The sequence below is a fragment of the Pantherophis guttatus genome, chromosome 15, assembly GCF_059756535.1.
Source record: "Pantherophis guttatus breed Tessera chromosome 15, ASM5975653v1, whole genome shotgun sequence".
NCBI classification, from domain to species: Eukaryota; Metazoa; Chordata; class Lepidosauria; order Squamata; family Colubridae; genus Pantherophis; species Pantherophis guttatus.
The window spans coordinates 12,007,956-12,014,132 of record NC_142077.1 but is presented as its reverse complement, the minus strand read 5'-3'; the positions used below and the strand labels follow the sequence as shown (position 1 = coordinate 12,014,132).

Here is a 6,177-nt window from a genome sequence, read left to right as displayed (position 1 = left end):
GAGGAATAAGCGGCATTCAAGGCCTGGGCCAGAGTCTGAATGATACTGTACTCATGGTAGTCATTTCGGATCTGGATCCCGTCCCATTTCCACTGGGACACAAGTGGGGCTTTCTGGGTGCATCTTCTGCGGCCTTTGACAGAAAAAAAGGTCTTTGAAAGAGAACAGCAGAAATAAGGATCTTGAAACTTTTCTTCCACAGAGAAAAGGGGTTCAAAGGCAGAATCCTTTGGCTTTTTTTCCCCCAGATAACCAAAGTTCCAAATACTATGGATGTATTTGAGAAGTCTACGCTTGTTCATCCTATACCCTACAAAACTTGTGAGGATCCAGACTTTCCCTTCAATGGGTCCTGGCAGACGCATAAATGTTAAATGGAAAGGAAGAATTCTGTCCCAAATGGAATCAAATTCTATGAAGTGAACAAAAACGTTGACTTGTCTCCACTTAGAGAGGGAATCCCTGAGGGCTGTTGTGTATCCAGTTGTTGAGAACAGTTGTGATATAACAACACAAATTCCATTCCTGACAAGCACAGGAGGAAAAATCCTCATGAAATTCTCTCCATTTTCTGTGTCTGAAGCAAAGAGGCCAATCAGGGTCCATCTGAAATGGAGGAGCAGGTGGACAATTGCTGGGTACTGGATCCCTTCTTTGGGATTCATCCGGTGGAAAAAAGGGAATTTCCTTTTATCACTCAGAGCCTCTGAAGCAATTTCAATATTCATCTAAAAAAGCAATGAAGAATGCTGTGTTATATTTGGGGTCAGATCAAGTCCAAAATATTAGATTTTAATAAATCCAAACTGGTTCTCCTGAATGTATTAGAATAGTTTGTTAATCAGATATTGTCTAAAATATTAAAGACAGACTATTAGCAAGATTGTATCATAATAATAGAAAATAATAAGCAAATTAAAAAACAATAAAAATGTAAATAATATTACTGTATCATCCCTACAATTCATCACAATTAGATTAACACATGCAAACGCCAACTGGAATATCCTATTCCAATAAAGGAACTATTATAATTTTCAAGGATAGCTGCACCTTTTTTTGCTTCTCTATCCCAGATTCTTTCTGGGAGAAATTTTTTAACTTCTTTCTCCAGTTATACAAGAAACAGGAAGACCTCAAAGCCTAAAAAGATTTGTTAGTTGCATAATCCAAGTTTGGTCTTTAATTGAAGTTTTGTCTGTTCCAACAGCCACAATTTTCAGAGTCTGTCAGTTTCCATAGCTTGAATTTAATGCCAATGCCCATATTTTCTGAATTTAGACAAAGCAGAAGTTGTGGAAATTCCCAAATCAGCTCTGAGGGCAACAGCTGGAGTCCTTTTACCCACCCCGAGATCCTCCTCAGAGGCTGAGATTGGGTTGGTTCTGCTGGTGGTTTCTCTCTGGAGCCCCAAACATCAGATTGATGTAAGAACATGGGGGAAAACTGGGCCTCAGATCCTTTAATAATTGGGGCTGAGGAAGCTGGAGAGCTGTGAGGTTTTCATTTAAGCATCACTTTCACTCCTGCCCTTTCTCTAACTGAGCTCCTTGGATGATGAGGGAGCCAAGATTCAGGCTCAGAGAAAACAACTCCAGGTAAGGAAAGGTGTTACTTGCTCTAATGGCTGACCATCTATGGCTAGGATGTCATTTTACAAAGACCATAACTTTTGAACTTGCTTTATAAATTATCAGATAATTATTAAGACAAAAAAAATCCAAGTCTATACAATCCAATGTGTAAGTATGATAATATCATATTATCTGTATAAATCAGTGTATTCCAATAGAAATTTAGCAGGCTAAACATGTGTACCTATAACAGAACTTATAACAAAATAAAAGGGTTGGAGGGGACCTTGGAGGTCTTCTAGTCCAACCCCCTGTTCAAGCAGGAAACCAGGCTTAATAGCAGTAACTGTGAGAGGGATCCTGGAGTCTTAATGGACAACCAATTAAATATGAGTGAAGAGTGTGCAGTGTTAGCCAAAAAAGCCAATGCAATCCTAAATCGCATCAACAGAGGGATACAATCAAGATCAAGAGAGGTACTAATACCACCCTATAAAGCCTTAGTAAGACCACACCTAGAATTCTGCATCCAGTTTTGGACACCACACTATAAAAAAGATGTTGAGACTCTAGAAAAAGTGCAGAGAAGAGCAACCAAGAGGATTAGGGGACTGGAGGCTGAAAAATACAATGAACAGTTGCAGGAACTGGGCATGGCTGGTCTAGTGAAGAGAAGGACCAGGGGAGACATGATAGCAGTCTTCCATTATTTGAGGGGCTGCCACAGAGAGGAGGGGGTCAAGCTATTTTCCAAAGCATCCAAAGGCCAGAGAAAGGCCGGACAAGGAATAACAGATGGAAACTGAACAAGGAGAGATTCAACCTGGAAATAAAGAGATAAAGTTGCCTTCAGAAGTTGTGGGAGCTTCATCACTGGAAGCTTTCAAGAAGAGACTGGACCGTTATCTGCCAGATATGGTGTAGGGTCTGCTTGGACTAGATGAGCTACAAGGTCCCTTCCAACTCTGTTAATCTGTATCCATCTATACTATTCCAGACAAGTGGCTGTCCAGTCTCTTCTTCAAAGCCTCCAGTGATGGACCACCCACAATTTCTGAAGGGGAGACGTTGCATTCCTCACCATTAGGAAATTTCTCCTTAGTTCTAGGTTGTTTCTCTCCTTGATTAGCTTCCATCCATTGTTTCTTGTCTTGCCTTCTAATACTTTGGAAAATAGGTGGACCTCCTCTTCTCTGTGGCAGCCCCCCAAATATTGGTACATTGCTATGATGTCACCCTTAGTCCTTTTCACTAGACTAGACATACTGAATTCCTACAACTGTTCCTCATATGTTTTAGTCTCCAGGCTCTTAATCATCTTTTCTGCATCTTTCCAGAGTCTCTACATCTTTTTTATAATATGGTGGCTAAAACTGGATGCACTATTCCAAGTGTTGTCTTGACAAGGCATCATAAAGTGGTACCAATACTTCATATGATCTTGATTTTATTCTTCTGGTAATGCAGCCTAGGACTGAATTAGCTTTTTTGGTTGCTGCCACAGATTGCTGACTCATATTTAAGTGATTGTCCACTAGGACTCCAAGATCCCTTTCATAGTTATTGCTATTGAGCCAGGTTTCACCACATCCGTAAATGGACATTTGGTTTTTCTAGCCTAAGTATAAAATCTTACTTTTCTCTACAATGAATTACAGTTTCTTAGATAGGCCCAGGGTTCAAGTTTATCTAGATCCATCTGGATCTTCAGCCTATCTTCTGTGGTGTTGGCTATTCCTGCCACTTTAGCGTTGTCTTCAAATTTGATGATTTCTCCATTTCTTCCCTCATCCAAATCATTCATGAAGATGTTGAAGAGAACTGGGCCTAAAATGGAACCTTGGAGTCCCCCCACTGCTTGTTTCCCTCCATGCAGACGTAGTTCCATTGAGGACCACAGGCTGACTCCATGTGGGGGTGATGCTGTCTATCCCACATATTTTCAGCTTCCCAAGAAATAGGTTGTGGTTTACTTTGTCAAAGCCTTTCTGAAATCCAAGTACTGTATACTACATGCACTGCATTTCACTGGTCCACTAATTTAGTCATTTTTTTTTTCAAAAAATGAAATAACATTTATTAATGATCTGGTTTTTTTTTTATCCTTCATTACTGCTAGTAAGTCATTCATATTTACACTGAATAAGAAGAAATATTTAGACAAGGATTCAAATATGCATCTTTCCCTTCCCCCTTGGTAAGCATAGATCCTTCTTCTCATGGCTCCATTGAGCCCAAACCTCCCTCTCAAACGAGGACTTGGATCAGGGCCAACAGGCTGAGCTCCATTTTGAGGGCAAAACATTTTCTCCATCCTATTTCTCTGTTTATTGAGTCAAATGCTGCACTAACATCTAGAGAGCCTGAAAACCTTGTTTTACCTCACTGATATAGATGAGATATTTCAAGACAAATTTGTTGCCAATATTAGATTATTAATTTATCCATTATTTCTTATAAAATCTATATAGCTTTTCACTCTACCTAAAACCTTCTGGTTCTTCTGCAAAGAATGCATTTTTCTCAAGTTTAACTAAGAGGATCATGGCATAAATTTTAGCCACAATATCTGCTAGTGTATTTGGACGATAATTGCTAAAGTCCTTTTCATTCCACTTTTTAGATGGATAAAATGCTACTATTGCCAACTTCAATCTGACTGGATAGGGCTGACATTATTTATCTGTGAAAATGAAGATGCCATTAGAGGCCTCAACAACCAGGGATATTTTTTGATCAATTAAATAGTTGCTAGAATATCTTCTCCAGGGAATTTACTACTTGCATTTCAGGCCTTTTATGATTAATCTCAACATGAACATAATGGGGTAAAATATTGAGAATATGGAGAAAAGCAGCAGATGAATTCCATGGAGAAGATATTGCATCTATTGCTCACCCATCACCACCCACCCCTCACTTTACCAGAGGGAGAAACACACACACAAACCTGAGGGACTTTGTAGGTGCCTCCTAATGTTGACATCTGGATGGAGATGGCCCTTTCAGCTCCATCAAGAAGAGCCAGGAGGTTCTCCTTCCTTCCACAGCCGTAGTTGGGGACATTGGCTTCTCCAGTGGAGAGAATGTCCAGCAAGGCATCTGAAGTGTGGAAAGTACTCAAATAGTTATCGTGGATGTTGTAGCCAAGTGTGAGGTTGTGCAGGAACTGGGAATTCTTGTTGAACGTTTGAATGTTGAAAATGAATTGTAAGCCATATGAAAAACCATAAACATTCCTATTGTTAAAACATGTTATTATAATCAAAAGCAACAATAAATACTGTTTTTAATATATAATCCTGCAGAAGCCTACTGAGCCTTAAGCCAACATTGATCCAAAAGCAAAGATCAGTTACACAAATATGGGAATGGGCTGAGGTACAGCAACTACAACTGATTCCACCACTACTTTAAATTCATTATTCAAGCGATAAATTAAGGATTGAATTGAGAGAGGAAAATAATCTGCAGCCCTTTCAGCTTTTTTTCAGACCCCTTTTTGGATTTTATTTATTTATTTATTTATTTTATTGAATTTCTATACCGCCCTACTCCCGAAGGACTCAGGGTGGTGCACAGCCATGAAATAAAACACAGATATACAAAATTTAAAATCGAATAAAATGAATTAAATAAATTTGGCTGAATTAATATCCGTAATTTAAGATACCCATATTTTAAAATACATTAAAAAATTTAAAATTTACACTTAAAAGGGAGAAGATTTAGGCGAGGCCAGCTTGATGAAATAAAAGCGTCTTCAACTCGATTTGAGTCTCTTTCACAAAATCAGACAAAAGAGAGAAGCCATGGAAATCAAAATCATTCAGGAAATTAGACATATTCTCCAATATAGCACAGCAGACTAAAGCACTGTTAAGTAGCACCAGCTGCCTGCAATTACCGCAAGTTCAAATCTCACCAGGCTCAAGGTTGACTCAGCCTTCCATCCTTTCGAGGTACGTAAAATGAGGACCCGGTTTGTGGGGGCAATAAGCTGACTTTGTATAAAAAAGAACACCGCTTGCGGGGCGGGGGCAAAGCCCTACTAAGCAGGTATATAGAAAAGTATGAAGGCTATTGCTTAACGCATTGTAAGCCGCCCTGAGTCTCCGGAGAAGGGCGGCATATAAATCAAACCAATAAATAAATAAATAAATAAATAAATAAATAAATAAATAAATAAATAAATAAATAAATAAATAAATAAATAAATAAAAGAAAAGGAGAGTGTTAGCATGAAGTGCAACTTCATCACCCTGAGTGACTTACGAATCACGGAAAACAAACTGAAGAGAAGGAGCCATGTTGAAAAGCAACTTTATATGCAATATTTCATTTCCAGTGAGGACTAAACCAATGAGATGGTCTCCTGGGCTGTAAAAGCTGTGTGGTTGTTTTCCATCCTCCAGTTTGAAATTCAGTGGGCATTTCATTCTCAGCTTCCCAGAGACTGGATGGCACAAAAGCAGCATTAGAGGCAGAAGCAGGAGATCCATAATTCATAGCATGAATCAATGAATCCCTTTCCTGTTTCTAAAGAAGAAGGTGAAGAATTCAGAAACTCCAGTTGCTTTCCTTCTTTAAACACAGAGAAACA

General features: G+C 38.9%; 1 long non-coding RNA gene across 1 annotated transcript; it reads right to left on the bottom strand.

The window, feature by feature from the left end:
- Window positions 1-210: 210 nt before the first annotated feature.
- On the bottom strand, window positions 211-5,946 carry LOC148111900 (uncharacterized). The gene is made up of 3 exons (XR_015729967.1): window positions 5,850-5,946; window positions 4,525-4,752; window positions 211-728 (listed from the first exon to the last, which is right to left on the bottom strand). It is a non-coding gene; the product is annotated as an uncharacterized LOC148111900 (long non-coding RNA).
- Window positions 5,947-6,177: the final 231 nt, after the last annotated feature.